The sequence below is a fragment of the Rhinopithecus bieti genome, unplaced genomic scaffold (genome assembly GCF_001698545.2).
Source record: "Rhinopithecus bieti isolate Rb0 unplaced genomic scaffold, ASM169854v2 scaffold_1348, whole genome shotgun sequence".
In the NCBI taxonomy this organism is placed as follows: Eukaryota; Metazoa; Chordata; class Mammalia; order Primates; family Cercopithecidae; genus Rhinopithecus; species Rhinopithecus bieti.
Genome location: NW_016803373.1, coordinates 436,281 through 454,904, shown reverse-complemented (window position 1 = coordinate 454,904; position 18,624 = coordinate 436,281). Strand labels below are relative to the sequence as shown.

Here is an 18,624-nt window from a genome sequence, read left to right as displayed (position 1 = left end):
ACATAATTATAGGACTCTTGTACTATTATCCTGGTTGTAGTGCTTCTATTAAGTATTGTTTTACTCTAAATCACCTCAAATTAATCTTAGAAGAAAACAACTTATAAAATAATTGTTAAAAATAAAAAATAAAAACAAATTTTAATATTAGAAAACATGAATTGATGCAGGAACCCTAGAGATTTCCAGTGGGTTCTGTAAGGACAGAGAAGTCCCAGAAAGAGGCCAGATACCCTGGCTCACTCAAAACTGAGGAAGACACTCTAGGCCAGGACACTCCAGAACTGCCCTCTAATCTAGGGCTGGTCACGACCAAATCAATGGAAGTGAAAATGAGTTAATTGACAGTCCATATCAGATTTCCTATATAGTCAAATACATTGTCTCCTCATCTGATAGCAGCCCTAGGCACAGAAACCAAGTGTTCAACTTTCCCTGTGACACCAGGCAGGATAAGTGGGGGGATTCAATGTGAGCCACACCACTCCCAATCTCATGTGGTAACAGAGCCTCGGTGACTGGATCTACTTACATCAACAGGGGCAGAGCATTCTCTGTGGAGCAGAATCCTCAAAAACAGCTGGCCTCTACTTCTCTTCAATTATTTCAGCTTCTTTAGAACAATTCAAGCCAAAAACCTTGGAACTTTCTAGAGCATTGAACCCCAGGCAACTTGTAGATCTCCCTTGATGGAGGCTGGGAAAAAGAGAAAGCAATATTTTATTACAGACTTCGGTTCCATTCACATTTCTTTCCTCCTTGGCACTCCTGTCCAGCACTGTGCAACAGAAGCTTTCCAAGCACACCAGGCACTGAAGGAATTGGATGTATCCCAGAGGATCTCAGAGGGATGTTGTTTATACCTACTGATATTTGCCCAGTTAGAAATTAAAACTGAGAATTTAAAATTTATTGTGTATTAACTCATTAAATAATAGTAATTTTATTGAATAATACTTGTTATAAAAATAACTTTATCTTCAAAATTGTTATCAAAATAACTTCATCTTCAAAATGAGAAGAATTATATCATTTTACATTCTTTAAAATCTCTTAAATATTTGGCTTGACCAGACACAGTTGGATTATCATATCTGCTTCTGGACTCAATTTGTTGCAATGGCACATGTCACTGAGCCTCTGGAAAACTCCACTGTACACTCATGAGAGAACGAGAATAAAAACAACTTGGTATTATTATTAAAATAATTTTGATCTATGGATCTCCTGAAAGGGTCTCAAGGACTCCCAGGAATCCCAGAACACACTGGGAATCACTGCTCTGGACAATGAAAAGTGAGTCTCATTTCCACCACACCATCCCCACCTTCAGAGGTAACTAGTTATCAGTTACTTGAGTAATTTTCTAGAAATACTTTACACATATATAAAAACTATGGATTTGTAGTGTTTTGGGTTTGTTTGTTTGTTTGTTTTGCTGTAGTATTCTTTAGACAGGGTCTTGCTTTGTTGCCCAGGCTGGAGTGGAGTGATCATAGCTCACAGCAGCCTTGAACTCCTGGGCTCAAGTGATCCTTTTGCCTCAGCCCCCTGAGTAGCTAGGACTACAGGTACACACCACCATGCCCAGCTAATTTTTGTATTTTTTATAGAGACCAGGTCTTGCTATGTTGCCCAAGCTGGTCTCAAACTCCTGGCTTCAGGCAATCAAGCCATCCTCCCACCTCGGCCTCACAAAGTGCTGGGATTACAGATGTGAGCCACCATACCTTGAGATGCACAGATTTTTTATTTAAAAAGTTGGATATTAGTATGCTATATATTTCACCTTGGCTTGTCTGTTATAAATGTTGGGGACAGTTCCACATCTGCATACATAGTTACCTCTTTCCTTTCCTCTGATCTGGTGTGTCCCTCTGAATGGATATAACTCCCTATAACTATATACAGTGCCACAGTGTTCAGGCGGGCTGCTGAATGGCTGCTGTAAGTTGCCCATTTCTTCAGCGGAGTACTTATTGGGAATAAAATGGCCACACAAAGCAAGAACAAATGCTACACATCTTAGCACAACTTTCCTCCAGCTTCTAGTTTCCTAACAAGGTATCCAGCTGAAATCTTACAAAGTTGACAAAACAACCAAACTTTTACTATACTTCTGCCCTTTAGTACTTGGGGCTTACCTCACACTGCTCCAGAAAATTAACATTAACAATCTCTGAACTAACGTTTATAGGGATGTTTACAACCACCAGCCTCTCCTAGTTCTTGAAACACTCACTATCATCAGCATCACATCAGCGTCAGGGAAGAAAACAGGACCCAAGTGTCCCCAAACAGCTTTTTGTTTGTTTGTTTGTTTTTTGAGACAGAGTCTCATTCTATCACCCAGGCTGGAGTGCAGTAGACACGATCCACGATCTCAACCACTGCAACCTCCGCCTCTAGGGTTCAAGCGATTCTCATGCCTCAGCTTCCCAAGTATCTAGGATTACAGGCGTGTACCACCATGCCTGGCTAATTTTTGTATTTTTAGTAGAGACAGGGTTTGGACATATTGCTCAGGCTGGTCTTGAACTCCTGACCTCAGGTGATCCACTCGCCTTGGCATCCCAAAGTGCTGGGATTACAGGCATGAGCCACCGTGCCCAGCCCTCAAACAATATTTCTGAAAGCTAGTTCCCCACAGTACTAAGGTGGCAAAAGGTTAATCCTATTGGTTCACAATTTTGCTGACATAGAAGCTAAAGGAAACCCCACCTCATAAAGCTAATTTGCTTTGATCACATTGAAGATCTCAAATGCTAAAAGTTTCTTTGTTTGTTTGCTTGTTTGTTTGTTAAGACAGGGCCTTGCTCTGTCACACAGGTTGGTGTGCAGTGGTGTGATCATGGCTCACTGCAACCTCCACCTCCTGGGTTCAAGTGATCCTCCTACCTCAGCCTCCCAAGTAGCTGGGACTGCAGGTGCATGCCACCACACCCAGCTAATTTTTGTATTTTTTGTACAGACAAGGTTTTGCCATATAGCCCAGGCTGATCGCTAACTCCTGAGTTCAAGCAATCCTCCCACCTCGACCTCCCAATGTGCTGGGATTAGAGGCGTAAGCCACTATGCCTGGCCACAAATGCTAGAAGTTTTATAGACTATCTGAGTTCATTTCTTCATTCAGATTTACTAGCTGTACAATCTTGGGAGGTTGCTTAGCATCTACTTGTAAAATAGAGATGATACTTATGTGATAAAGTTATGAGGAAGTATAATTGTAATTATGTACAAAATGTTCCTACCACATAGTGGCTACTCAGCACTCAGTAATTGTTAAGTCCCCTTTCCTTATTGTCTATGAACCAAAATGAGCTGTGGGGCTGATCTTATGTCCTGGACTTAGCTGGTTTCTCAGGGAACCCCAGTGGTGTAGTCTTTTAGGAAGTCTGGGAATGTAGGAAACTGAGGTAAGAGAAGATGGCAGAGCATTTTTTCCCCAAACAAAAGGAATTTCCTGGAGTGTCTGTCATCTGTCTGATTCAAGATGAGAAACACAACTCTGCTTTCCTGCATCCCTCCCCACCAAGCCAGGAAGATGGGCACCAACAGTCCCTGCATTTCTGTTTCAGCTTTCCAATCTGTCTCTGACATTACATAGTCCAGTGTGGTTTGCATTTGTAGGTCCATAGAGCATACAGAAAACACCGCCCAGGCTTGGAGGAGCCCCTCAGCTAAGTATGACAATTTTTGAATCCTTCCAGGAGTAGAACCAGTACCTACAATTACAGGATGTATTATTACCTCCATTTACAAATGAGGAAACCAATATTTAGAGATGCTAACTAAATTCCCCAAGCAGCCCTAACAAGGCCAGAGTCGGTATTCCAAACCAAGTCTGTCTTATGCCAAAGTGCATGTTTTCAGCCACATCATCATATGACGCTCCAACTAGGAAAGATAACACCTTTCCCATGATGTAGTGAAGCCAGCCGGTTTCTTGGAGATAGTGAGATTTCACAGGACAGATAAATATCCTTAACCATAGGCTGACGGTCTTACTAAAGCAAAAGTATAACTAAAATCAAAATCAAAATTCTTCAGAAAATTATTTCTAAACTTGACACGAAAGTAGAATGGTAAAACACCAAAGAGTAAACCAAGATTCGATTCATTTTTGGATTATTGTAGATTATTTATTTTACTTAAATTTAATTAGTATTTTGTTAGGAGATTAACATTATTACATTATTTCAATAGATTATTGTTTTAATAGCTTAATAATTTAATAGGAATTTGTTCAACCATGTTTTTGATTTCCTAATATGTAATATGCACTATAGTCGATAGAAAGATGAAGGAAATATGCTCCTTGGCCTCAAAAAAGATATAAAGGATATTACAAGATATAGTAGATATATAGTTTGGGTTAGTAAGGTAGTAAGAAAGAAAAGAACAAGGCACTAAAAGAAGGAGAAATCAAGCCAGTTGAGAGTTCCCTAAAGATTTGTTGGAGTGAGGAGGCATTATTTGAGCTGACTCTTGAAATATCACTAGGATTTTGTCAGGTAGAAAGAATGCAGACAAAAATCTAAGAAAAGGAAACAATTTGAATAGGCAAGTTATGGGATAAGAAGATTAATAAATAGTTGGCAGGAGGACAGGAACACACAGGTAATTGAAGACAAAGCTGGAAGCTGGAAGATGATTGAGGTGGGAAAACGCAGGGCTCCGAATGCCACCAAGGGGTGAGCACAAGAGAGCCAGGAAAGGTTTTGGAGAGGTGGGATGGCAGGCTCAGAGAAGCTCTGTGAGGCTGAACCTGGCATGTGGAGTGCTTTGGAGGAGAGACCTGGGACAGGATAACCAATGAAAGCCTTATGTACAATAATGACATCAGGAAAGGGAAATAAATAATGTGGACATATAATAATGTAGAGAGGGGCTGGGCACGATGGCTCATGCCTGTAATCCCAGCACTTTGGGAGGCCAACGCAGGTGGATCATTTGAGGCCAGAAGTTCAAGACCACCCTGGCCAACATGGTGAAAACACATCTTTACTAAAAATACAAAAATTAGCTGGGCATGGTGGTGCACATCCACTGTAATCTCAGCTGCTTGGGAGGCTGGGACATGAGAATCACTTGAACCTGGAAGGCCGAGGTTGCAGTGAGCTGAGATCGAGCCACTGCACTCCAGCCAGGGTAACAGAGCAAGACTGTCTCAAATAATAATAATAATAATAATAATAATAATGTGGAGAGAATTGAGAATTGACCAGTGACTACCACAGGAGGGAAGAAGGAAGGAGTCAAAAAGCCTGGGTGTCTGGGCTGCATGTGACCAGGAGCACATAGTTATTTATTTATTTATGTATTTATTTTTGATATGGAGTCTCACTCTGTTGCCTAGGCTGGAGTGCAGTGGTGCAATCTGGGTTCATTGCAACCTCCACCTCCCAGGTTCAAGTGATTCTCCTGCTTCAGCCTCCTGTGTAGCTGAGATTACAGGTGGGCGCCACTCCGCCCTGCTAATTTTTGAATTTTTAGTAGAGATGGGGTTTCACCATGTTGGCCAGGCTGTTCTCAAATTCCTGACCTCAAGTGATCTGCCTTCCTTGGCCTCCCAAAATGTTGGGATTACAGGCATGAGCCACCGCACCTGGCCAGTTATTTATTTATTTATTTTTAACCTGGAAGAGGAATTGGTTTGTAAGGGGAGACTGTGAGTTTGGTTTGAAACATAAGTAATTTGATTTCCTTAGAATGAAAACAGGTAGACACACCTTGACTTTGGCATTCAAGAGAGGAGTTGGTCTTAGAGATCCACATTTGAACTTCAACTACATAAATGCAATAATTAAAGTCTGAGACAGATTAAGTGATCCAGGAGGAAGGAAGAGAAGAAAAGCGAAGACGGAATGTTGGGGCCCACCTGCATGGGGTGGGTGAGAGGAGAACAGCTGTGTTTCCTTTACCTTCTTTCAGGTAAGACTCGGGTCAACTTAAAAATGGTTCCAGACCTAACCCAACCTCCTTATTTTACAGATGAAGGAAAACCAAACCCAGAGGGTTAATTGATTTATCCAAGGCCTCACAGCTTCTTAATAGCAGAACTGAGACTAGATGGATTAAGTGACCATTGGGAATTAGTGTTGCTTAGCAACTGAACTAGTTGCTGTATATCACATGATGTGGCTGGATTCAGAGAAGCCTGAGAACACACTGCAAACTTCATCTATCTTTGTTACATCAGCCCAGCACTGTAACTGGGCCCAACAGTTGAATCAGCAAAGGGGTTCAGACCGTATCTTATTCATCTTCTTGTCACTGTCCCCTCTACCCTCTCTTTTCCTACCACTGCCTCTACCACCAGAGTTATTGCAGAGTAGAGAAAGTGCAGATTATTTTCCTTTTTGAGTATGAAGACAGGCTTTTGAAAGGAGTTGAAGAGTTCATTTACAATGAGCATAACCCCTGGGAAAACTGAACCTCAGAGACATTCAATGACTTACCCAGATCACCAGTTAGTGGTAAAGCCTGGACCCAAATCCCAACTCTTGTTTTTTTGCATGACACTACCAACCTCTAGTGCAAGAGACAAACTTTCTAGTCCCTAATTTCTTTAAATATATGCTGTGTCATCCTCTTCTTTCAAGGTGCTTCTTTTAAAAAGAGCTCCATGATCCAAAAAGTTTGTGGAGTGCTCTAAGCTCGCCCTCTCTTGGATAGTCAAAATGTCGATTACCATATTAAAGACTGTGGGAAGTCCTGCAGTAAAGAAACTTGTTTAATTCTCTAACAATACTTTTTGAACTAATTTGACCACGGAACTGTGACCTTGTAATCTACTTACAAACCCACAGATTTCCAAGAATGGCACTTTGGGAAACAGTGCCTAAGTCTCATTAGCAAGACTTCCTTTGTAGGTCTCAAGCAGAAATATCACTAGTGAGTGGTCCTCACTGTGGGATGAGGTCGGGGAGTGATGAGAGACAGAAGAAGCAACAAATAGTCCTAGTCTCTTCCAGAGCCATCTGATCTGCCAGCAACAAAGGGTGAAACAGTTACTGAGCAATTTCAATTTGGAATCCTCACTATAAGCTTAAGGTACTGTCTCCTACTAAGGGTTCTGGTGAGAAAATGAGTGTTTTTGTTCTCATACGTTCCACATCAGCTGATGTGCTCATTCCACGCTGCTTCTGCCACCATTCATGGTCATGCCATCTTGTCCTTCCACATCCCTCTGGCTTTTCTTTCTGCACTCCACCACCCTGGTCTAAAGAGTGGACTACCAAAAGCAACCTTCTTTTTTTGTTTATTTGTTTTTAATTTTTTCCTCAGTGCTCCTTGTTCTGAGAAAGCAGCCTTCTAGTGGGTCTCCCTGACTTGATTTGTTCTCCCCTGCAATTCACCGGCTTTCATATAAAGGAAATGTTCAAAATTCCACAACATCCAAAGTTCTATTTAATGTCAGAAAACACATCTATGCAATGCTATTTCTCTATGCTCCCCAAGGCAAATATCACACCACCCTAGGCTCCTGTCCTTACTGTTAACTGAACCAGCCAGCCATAAGCAATCTGACTGCCAAGCACCTGTTCCACTGCTCTTTGCTTCCTGGCTATCCAATTTATTCCAATTCTTATTCAATTTGCAGCATCCAGCACCAGTCCCCTGGCTATACAAACCCTTCCATTGCACTCTTACATTTGCAGATTCTGAACAAGTATCCCCCCATTTACTTGCATTGCTCTTTTACTGCTCCCTGAATTTTCTAACTGAAAATAAACTCAGAAAGGGAAAGGACTATGTCTTATTAAATACAAGCTTCTTAGTAAGTACTCAAAAAAAAAAACAAACAAACAAACAAAAAACTCTTGCTAAATACAGGAATGACTCTATCAGAGGCATTTGAACCAGAGTGACTCCATCTTGAATAGGGGTTGGGTAAAATGAGACTGAGACCTGCTGGGCTGCATTCCCAGGAGGTTAAGGCATTCTTAGTCACAGGATGAGACAGGAGGTTGGCACAAGATACATACAGGTCACAAAGACCCTACTGATAAAACAGGATGCAGTAAAGAAGCCTACCAAGTCCCACCAAAACCAAGATGGTGATACAAGTGACCTCTGGTCGTCCTCACTGCTGATTAGACGCAAATTATAATGCATTAACATGCTAAAAGACACTCCCACCAGCGCTATCACAGTTTACAAATGCCATATCAACATCTGGAAGTTACCTCATATAGTCTAAAAAGGGGAGGGATCCTCAGTTCCGAGGGAAATCCCTGCCCCTTTTCCAGAAAAGGGAAAACCATGAATAATCCATGATTATCCATGAATCATGGATTATTCATGGATTCATGATATCCATGAATAATCCACCCCTTATTTAGCATATGATCAAGAAATAACTATAAGTATACCCAACTGAGCAGCCCATGCCACTGCTCTGCCTATGGAGTAGCCGTTCTTTTGTTTCTTTCATTCTCTAATAAACTTGCTTTCACTTTACTCTATAGACTTGCCCAGAACTCTTTCTCGCGTGAGGTCTAAGAACCCTCTCTTGGGGTGTGGATTGGGACCCTTTTCTGGTAACAAATCCATATTGACCTTAGAGCTATGAGTTAAGTAGAAAATGTCAGGTCCACAAAACTTTAAGGAAACAAATCTCCTTCTGGGCCTCAAGTGCATTTAAATATTTCTAGTTCAACTGACTTTAGTTTTATAAAAGCAAGAGAAAATTTATTCTATCTCATCCTGGATGGTCCGGAGCATTTTCATTTTCTTATATATATACAGATGGATTTGTACTTTCTACCACCCTCTCATAGGCTCTTTGCCATACTTGGCCTCCAGGAAGGAGAGTCTAGACCAAGTATATTATAAGTGATATTTAAATATGAGTCTCTAAATTTTCCAAGGGTCTGGCCAAAAGCATATTCTTCCCAAGAACACATCTTTCTTGACAATTGCCCCTTCATTCATTCTTTTACTTATCTGACAAGCATTTAGTGGGTGAGTCCTTGAGATATAAGGATGGATTTTTTTTAAAGCCATGGTTCTTGAGGCATCCACAGTCTAATGCTGTTTTACACAAAATGTGATCAGACAGACACCTGCAACAGAATCACCTGAGGGAGGCTGTTTTAAAAGATGCAGGCCTCCTGGGCATTTGCACAGAAAATTTCTTATTTAGTAAGTATGGAGCAGCGTCTGGGACCTGCATTTTTTAAAAAGCACTCCAGGTGATTCTGATGCATATTAAAGATTGAGAGCCACTGGCCCAGTGGAAGACAGGAATGTATGAGGATAATTGTAGAGCAGTTGTGCCTAGTTGCAGTAAAACAGATATTCACAATGTGAAATGGAGACATAAGAAGGGGCTTTAGTGGGTAAGGCTTGGATGTTGCAATGAGAAAGACACAGTTTCAAATTCTGCTGCTGTCACTTACTTGTCATGTGATTGACCTTTTCTTGGTGTCTTATGTCCTCATATGTAAAATAGCCAAAGCTCTCACTTCACACCAATTACCAGCTTTTCATGAGACTACATATGTAAAGTGCTTAACTTAAATTTTGGAGCATAATAAACACTCGTTACTCAGAAGTCATCACAACTGTCATTTTTAATTATTAATGGAACTTAAAGGAAAGACCACAGATGAGAAAAGTTTTCCTGAGAACCGTGGAGCCTAAATTTAATTTTAAAGCAGTATGTCTCAAAGGATAAATATCTTGCAGTCCACAAGAGTTCTAGGATTTTTAAAGTTTTGTGTCTTTGATTACAATTTAACATTTTATACAAGAAGTAACCATCAGGGCCGGGCGCGGTAGCTCAAGCCTGTAATCCCAGCACTTTGGGAGGCCGAGACGGGCGGATCACAAGGTCAGGAGATCGAGACCATCCTGGCTAACACGGTGAAACCCCGTCTCTACTAACATATACAAAAAAACTAGCCTGGCGAGGTGGCGGGCGCCTGTAGTCCCAGCTACTTGGGAGGCTGAGGCAGGAGAATGGTGTAAACCCCGGAGGCGGAGCTTGTAGTGAGCTGAGATCCGGCCACTGCACTCCAGCCTGGGCCACAGAGCAAGACTTCGTCTCAAAAAAAAAAAAAAAAAAAAAAAAGAAGTAACCATCATGCAATTTCACTGCCTGACTTTTCATTTGTGCTTACACTTGCACAAATGCCAAATGAAAGCCAGATGAAGTCAAGGATCAATCTGGAAATAGAGGAAATGTTGGGAAAACTAAGTCGTTGCATGGCGTGAGGCAGTTTAATCTACTAAGCCATAGGATTCAATGCCATCTTCACGCTATGAGCAGATGTGCCATGGGGACTCTGGCTTTTTACATACCAACACATACCAGCTTATAAGCAGAAACTTGAGGCATAAATACACAAAGAAGAATGGTTCTGTCCCTGATTCTGTTAGTAAATGGATTAGATATCCACTGAGTACCAATTTTAATATCAACACAATGCTAACCCCACCTTCAAGTGAGTAGACAATTTAACAAATTATCAAATGATACCTCATTGAAACTGACATTTGATGATTGCTTACTACAGAGTTTTGGTTGAGATCTTATTTTCCTGAACTTATGAACCCTCAAAGCTATTAACAACAATTTGTTCAACGTACTTACGCTAACAGGCATGTTTTGCATGAGTATTAATACATCTAAATAACACATTTAAACACAGACCAGACCCTGAGGATACATGGTTCTACTGTGTCTATCTTTAAGTTCCACACTAGTGATTAGTTTCAACAAAACCATATTATGTATCACATTAAAATAATTTACATCTTATTGGGTTTCATAGTTATATTTGATTTATTTTTCTCTCTCAAATCCCGAGGTCTGCTCAGATATAGTTGATTTCATTTATAAATTTGTTTTGGCTCTAGAGTTGCATAAGAACTATAAGCATAAGTAGTGTATACCTAGTTTTAAAATTATACATATTTTAATAAGATCCTAATAATAGATCACCCAAAGAGGTGAAAAAAAATTCCCTATAAAACATGTCCATGTATTATTCAAGTTTGAGTAATACCAAAAGGGACAATCCTCAGGAAAAGTTTGTTCAGGGTTGTCTACTCTTCTATTATCACCTGTCTCTCTTGAAGAAGGCAGTCCCCACCTGTTCACCAGGGATGAGTGACAGAGAATCTGCTTTATCAGCAACTTACGACCAAGCCACCCCTGCAGCATGCCTGTTCAATAAGGCCCTCGGTCATTGCTTCACAAACTTCCCTTCCCAACCCACCCTCCATCGCCAATAGCAAAGTCATTATTTGCGGTTGGGGAAAGGAGAGGACCAAGAGATCCTCTTCTTTGCAAGTGAAACACCATTTGGTCTACACTTAAAGCTATTTATTTATCTAGCCTTAAGAAGTGTGGTTGGCTGGGCACTCATGCCTGTAATCCCAGCACTTTGGGAGGCCCAGGTGGGCAGATCACCTGAGGTCAGGAGTTTGAGAGCAGCCTGGCCAATATAGTGAAACCTCATCTCTACCAAAAATACAAAAATTAGCCAGGTGTGGTGGTGGGTGCCTGTAATCTCAGCTACTTGGGAGGCTGAGGCTGGAGGACCACTTGAATCCAGGAGGCGGAGATTTCAGTGAGCAGAGATCGTGCCATTGCACTCCAACCTGGGTAACAAGAGTGAAACTCTGTCTCAAAAAAAAAAAAAAGAAGTGTGGTTAATGGTGCAGGTGGAAATTGAATTCCTTTTGTTTTTTAGTTTTGTTTTATCTCATTTTACTTTTTAAATTCTAATATTTACATACAGATACTGATTGAGTAGGCCTGGTGTGAGGCCTAGACTGTACATTTCTTTTTTATAATTTTAAAAAATATTTTTACATTGACAAGTAAAAGCTGTATATATTTACAGCACACAACATGATGCTTTGATATATGTCTACATTGTGAAATGGCTAAATCACACTATTTAACATATGCATTATCTCACATACTTATTCTGTTGTAATGAGAGCACTTAAAAATTACTCTCTCCGAAATTTTCAAGGATACAGTTTATTGCTATTAACTGTAGTCACCATGATGTACAATAAATGTCTTAAATTTGTTCCTATGGTCTAACTGAAATTTTGCATCCTATGACTAACATCTCTCTAATCTTCCCACCCTACCTCACCCAGCCTCTAGGAACCACCATTTTCCTCTCAGTTCCTATGAGTTCTACTCCCTCACACCCCACATACAGGTGATATTATGTGGTATTTGTCTTTCTATGCCGGCTTATTTCACTTAACATAATGTCCTCCAAGTTCATTCATGTTGTCACAAATGACAGGATTTCCTTCTTTTTTAAAGCTGAATAGTATTGCATTGTGTGTATGCACTGCACTTTCTTTATCCATTCATCCATTGATAGACACTTAAGTTGATTCCATATCTCAACTATTGTGAATAATGCTGCAATAAATCTGAGAGTGCACGTATCTCTTTGACATACTGATTTCATTTCCTTTGGCCATCCAGTAGTGAGACTGCTTATAAAAGTAAACAATGGCAAGGCACCATGTCTCACACCTGCAATCCCAACACTTTTGGAGGCCAAGGCGGGCGGATTACTTGAGGTCAGGAGTTTGAGACCAGCCTGGCCAACATAGTGAAACCCCCTCTACTAAAATACAAAATAGGCAGGCGTGGTGGTACATGCCTGAAATCCCAGCTATTCAGGAGGCTGAGGCAGGAGAATCACTTGAACCTGGGAGGTAGAGGTTGCAGTGAGCCAAGTGTGCCATTGCACTCCAGCCTGGGTGACAGAGCAAGACTCTGTCTAAAAAAAAGAAAAAAAAAAAAGTACTTGATGTGGATCTAGATATCTCAATCCTTTGTCAACACTTTCATCTAACCTGCATGTATTCAGAAGAAAGTGTCATACGCCATGATCATCAGGCTGTCTGGCGGATATGTTTTCCTAATGCCTATTGCTGAATCATGCATTTGTAACTATAATAACTTCATCATCATACAGATGGATTTGAAAATGTTTTTAAATTAGCATCGTAGTACTTCTCTCAATAGCTCTGAGAAACTGTGAGTAAATTTAGGAACAAGTTGTGGATGACAATTATTGCTTATGTTCCTATGGAGGGCTAGATTAAGACCTTACAGAGGCTTCAGATACAGAAATATTATAGTCTCTTCTCGACTCCCACCCCAACATGTACTTCACTATTTTAAAATGCTAAAAGTAGCATTAGGTGCAAGAACATGCAATAACATTTCTATTTTCTATTTTTCTCATGAAGACTACTTCAATACATTTTTGGAAACCAAATATTAGCTTATTTCCAAAAGGAACTGGAGGTGTCCCTACTAGAGTCCTAAACACTTTTGGGTAAAGCCAGTCGCAAGTGTATCCCAGGTTTTCACAGGCATCATATCTCTTAAAAGCCAGGTCTCATTTCTTATGTACAGTCTGCGGGTAACAAATATGGAACCATTCTGAATGTGCCAGACTCTCTTTTTCCAGTTTAACTACCCAAGAACTCCTTCCCAGACTTCTCCTTGCCCTAATCCTACCCAAACCAAATGAGGGCTTAGTTCTAAAAGTATGAAATTCCTTTCAATATTCAAGTACGTTGTAAGTTAGAAAATTAGATATTCTGGCCAGGTGCAGTGGCTCACACCTGTAATCCCAGCACTTTGGGAGGCCGAGGCAGGTGGATCACCTGAGGTCAGAAGTTCGAGACCAGACTAGCCAACACAGCAAAGCCTCGTCTCTATCGAAAATACAAAAATTAGCTGGGCATGGTGGTGGGTGCCTGTAATCCCAGCTACTCGGAAGGCTGAGGCAGGAGAATCACCTGAGCCCAGGAGACGGAGGTTACAGTGAGTCAAGACCGAGCCTCTGCACTCCAGCCTGGGTGACAGAGCGAGACAACATCTCCAGAAAGAAAAAGAAAATTAGATCTTCTGCCCTATTTAAATGCTCTTCTTCTTTCCTATATTACTTCTGCAAAAGGCATGAGGCCAGCAGTGAAAAGGAAATGCAGAGTCATTAAAGTTTACCTGTGTAGGTAGGTCAACATCAGACATTCTGAGCATCTTTGTTAGAATATATTTTGTAGATGTTGGCAACTCAATCAATTGAAAAATGATGATGAGAAGCACCTGGGAACCTAGAGGTGGAACTTTCTACAGCTCAGGGAAAGGCACAGTGTAGCTCCATTTTTCTGGAGCATGGGGGGCGCTGGTGGATCTATGAAAGGGGCAGAAGAATCTGGTACCTTAAGTCATGAAAGTGAAACAGGCGAGTGAACTTCAGAAAGTTGTGAAGGAGAGACAATAGGAAGACTATCAATCCTCTTTAAACTGTGAAAACAAAGCTTGCCACCAAAATACAGCAAAAGGATTAGAAAGCAACTTTTCAGACGCCCTTGAAGGAATTGTATAGATCTAGAATTTACATCCTAGATTGACATCCAAGCTTGATACCCCTTTGGTAATAAATGGCTGAGCAAAAGGCTTAGAAAATTTTTCACCTCCAAACATGGTATTAAGTAGCAGTTAATTTGTTTTTTACATAACACTGAATGTTCAAATAAGGATTTTTTAAAAGCTTTAACAAATGAAAGGTATTTTAGAAAAGAGAGAATACTCAGTGAGAGAGGGAAAGGTTAAAGGCAAGCACTTCTATTATAAGAGGACTGAACACACCCATGAGGAAAGGAGTATGATCAAGAGAAAGACACCAGCACTGCCTGTAGTCAAACCAGGAGAAACCAAATCTAGGGTAGTATTCTGAAACCCTCCTGGAATAACCACCTTCTATTAGTTGTTAAAATAAAATAAAACAGGCTGGGCGTGGTAGCTCACACCTGTAATCCCAACACTTTGGGAGGCCAAGGCAGGCAGATCACCTGAGGTTGGGAGTTCAAGACCAGCCTAATCAACATGGAGAAACCCCGTATCTACTAAAAAAAAAATAGAAAATTAGCTGAGCATGGTGGCCCATGCTTGCAATCCCAGCTACTCGGGAGGCTGAGGCAGGAGGATAGAGAATGGCTTCAACCCAGGAGGCAGAGGTTGCAGTGAGCTGAGATCACGCCACTGTACTCTAGCCTGGGCGACAAGGTGAGACTCTGTCTCAGAAATAAATAAATAAATATAAATAAATAAAACAAAAAATAAAATAAAATAGCCCTGTATATAATATAGGCCCAATACAAACCGAGCTTTCACATGAGCTTATCTGTTCCTCCTTATCTGTACTCACAAGACATTAGTATATTTCTACAATGTTCACAAATCATAAGAATCAAGATTTAAGTCCAGTACTTCTGATAGCAAGTCCAGTACTTAAGCCATTTTTTTCCATGACCTAGCTCTCTTTAGATGCTGATCTTAACGGCATAACCAATTAATAGAAACTTATTGAGCTCTTTTCCATCCTCAAACACTATAGTGTATGACATTTCAATTACTGCCCTCTAAAATTTTTTCCAACAACAAATAAGCACTGTGCCAGGCATATAAAATAAGTCTTTAATCTAATATACAGTGAGAGTTTGGTAAATAATCACTTATGGGTTAATGCTATAAGGTGAGTTAGAGCGATCACCTAAGACATAGTCTTTGCTAAACTAAGTGATACTGACCAAAAAAAGAGGGATTCCAAGAAGTAAGATCTGGAACAGATGGAGGATCTGAAACTTAAGCTGGCCTTCAAGAAGAGTGGTATTTGGCTAAAATGAGAGGAGAGAGGAGCATATTCAGAGAGTATGGGGACAGGATGACAACTAGGGTGAAGATCATAGTGACTCAAGTCTTATCTGTGAAAGTGAATATGGAGGTGTGGGTGCTGACAGGACAGCGATTAGCATAATTGAACCAGAAAATATAGAAATTGTATATTGTCCTTTACAGATGAGAAAAATTTAAACGCAGAAAGATTTAAAACATTGTTGCACAAAGTCCCACTCCTCATAGGAGGCAAAGTTAAAATTAGAATCTCACCCTATTAACCCTTGGCCCATCACTCTTTCTACCATACCAAGTTGTAGTTAAAACAACACAATGAGGGTGGGTCCAGTGGCTCATGTTTGTAATCCAAGCATTTTGAGAAGCAAAGGTGGGAGGATCGCTTGAGCCCAGGAGTTTGAGGCCAGCCTGAGCAACATAGTGAAATCACATCTCTACAAAAACACAAAACAGTTAGGCAGCTGTGGTAGTGCGCACATATAGTCCCAGTTAGTTGAGGGGCTGAGGTGGAAGGATCACTTGAGCCCAGGAGGTACAGGCTGTAGTGAGCCATGATTGCACCCTGCACTCCAGCCTGGGCAACAGAGTGAGATACTGTCTGTAAAAACAAACAAACAAACAAACAAAACAAATGACTATTATTTAAGTGATAGTTATTATAATTTGAAGGGTATGACACAAAAATACCTATATATCTGCTATTAACCTATTGAATTAGTCTTTCTCAAGAATTTGAAACATTTCTGCCTCAGGTAGCTTTAATAAATAAAATAATATCATTTAAGTTTAGGGTACTTATCTGAAAAACAAAATCAATCATTTTAAAATACAGATGCTCATGATTATAACTATATTACGATGACTGCCTTCAAATAAGAAAGAAGTAGCCAAGATGGAATCAAAGTGCTAGAATTTGGAGACTGGGCAGATTTTTTAAATTAAACTCTAATTCTTTTACAGCAGTTCTAGGTTCCCAGCAAAATTAAGTAGAAAGCACAGATTGTTCCCATATACACCCTTGTCCTCTGCTATAAAACCTCCCTCACTATTGACATCCCTCACGACATTGGCACATTTATTACAATCAATAAGCCTATCAATAGACCTAATCATGTGTGATATCAACACATCATTTTCGGCCAGGTGCAGTGGCTCACACCTGTAATCCCAGCACTTTGGGAGGCCGAGAGGGGCAGATCACGAGATCAGGAGTTCGAAATCAGCCTGACCAACATGGTGAAACCCCGTCTCTACTAAAAATACAAAAATTAGCTGGGCGTGATGGCACGCGCCTGTAGTACCAGCTACTCAGGAGGCTGAGGCAGGAGAATCGCTTGAACCCGGAAGGCAGAAGTTGCAGCGAGCCGAGATCATGCCACTGCACTCCAGCCTGGGTGACAGAGCAAGACTCCATCTCAAATTTTTAAAAATAATCATTTTTACCCAAAGTACATTGTTTGCATTAGGGTTCACTCTCAGTGTTGTACATTTTATACATTCTATGGGTTTTGACAAAGGTATAATGACATACATCCCCCACTGTAGTAACCACAGAACTAAAAATCTTCTCTGTTCCATTTATCCCTCCCTCACTCCTAATCTCTGGCAACCTTGAATAGTTTTTACTGTTTCCATAGTTTTGTCCAGTGAAATTCAAAATTCGGAGTATTATTTCTACTGAATGAGTATCGCTTTTGCACTGTCATAAAGTTGAAAAATCATAAGTTGAACCATTTTAAATCAGGACCATCTGTATTTTCTCTCAACCGATGGTTTGTATTGTCATTCTCTTGACATTGTCTTTCATAAAGCGGAAGTTTACAGTTTTAATGAAGTCCAGCTAATCAGTGATTTCTTTCACAGATAGTGCCTTTGGTGCTGTATCTAAAAGTCATCACAATACCCAAGATTACTGAGATTTTTTCCTATGTTATTTTCTATGAGTTTCATTGTTTTGCATTTACATTTTGGTCTATGATCCACTTTGAGTTGCTTTTGTGAAGGATGTAAGGTTTGTACCTAAGATTCATTATTTTTGCATGTGGATGTCCAGTTGTTCCAGCACCATTTGTTGAAAATACTACCTTTTCTCCATCAGATTGCCTCTGCTTCTTTGTCAAAGAACAGTTGGCTACATTATATGGGTCTATTTGGGCTCTCTATTCTGTTTTGTTGATCTATTTGTTTATTTTTTCACCAACACCACGATGTATTTGTCTGGACGGAGGGAGGAGGGGAACAAAAGAACAAAGGGACGAAGATGGCGCATTTCCGGGTTCTTCATCACCAACTTTCCCGCGCCTGGGAGGAGACATAGGCTGACTGCGCAGGCGCCACCTGACCTCCGACCCGGGAAACCGAAACCTACTTGGCGGCGCCTACCGCCCGGCCCCCGACCTGCCTATGTCCTGCCCACTGCCCTCCCACCCTGAGGCCCAAGACATAAAAGCGGCTCCCGGAAGGCACGCGGGGCAAACTTCCTCGGCCCCTCCTCATAGGCGGGACATAGGAACTGCACACTGGAACGCTGGAGAGACTTCCTCGGCCTCCGCCACCAGAGACCGGTGAACTTCGCCCCTTTCCTTCTTCACATTGGCTAGCTAATAAAGTTTCTTTTTACCTTGCCTACTTGCCTTTTCTCTGGCATTTGCTCTGGTGGTCACATTAAAGCAAATCAGCATTGATTACCAGAGCTTTACAGTAAGTCTTGAAGTCAAGTACTATCAGTCCTTTGACTTTGTTCTCATTTAGTATTGCAGTGGCTAATCTGATCTTTTAACCTTTCTATATAAATTTTAGGATCAGTTTGTTGAGGCCAGTCATGGTGGTGCACGTCTGTAATCCCAGCGACTCAAGAGGCTGAGACAGGATAATCACTTGAACCCAGGAGGTGGAGGTTGCAGTGAGCAGAGATTGCACCA

At 40.9% G+C, this 18,624-nt stretch overlaps 1 protein-coding gene across 4 annotated transcripts in view; it reads right to left on the bottom strand.

Moving 5' to 3' along the window:
* The window catches only part of DDR2 (discoidin domain receptor tyrosine kinase 2), a 165,578-nt gene that overhangs the window by 140,294 nt on the left and 6,660 nt on the right, over positions 1-18,624 (bottom strand). For 3 of the 4 annotated variants that reach the window (XM_017881702.1, XM_017881711.1, XM_017881731.1), the window contains one exon: positions 533-696. The exons of the other annotated variant lie outside the window; for it this stretch is intronic. The gene's annotated coding sequence lies outside the window, so the exon portion shown is untranslated. The remainder of the gene's footprint in view (positions 1-532; positions 697-18,624) is intronic. 4 annotated transcript variants of the gene reach the window in all.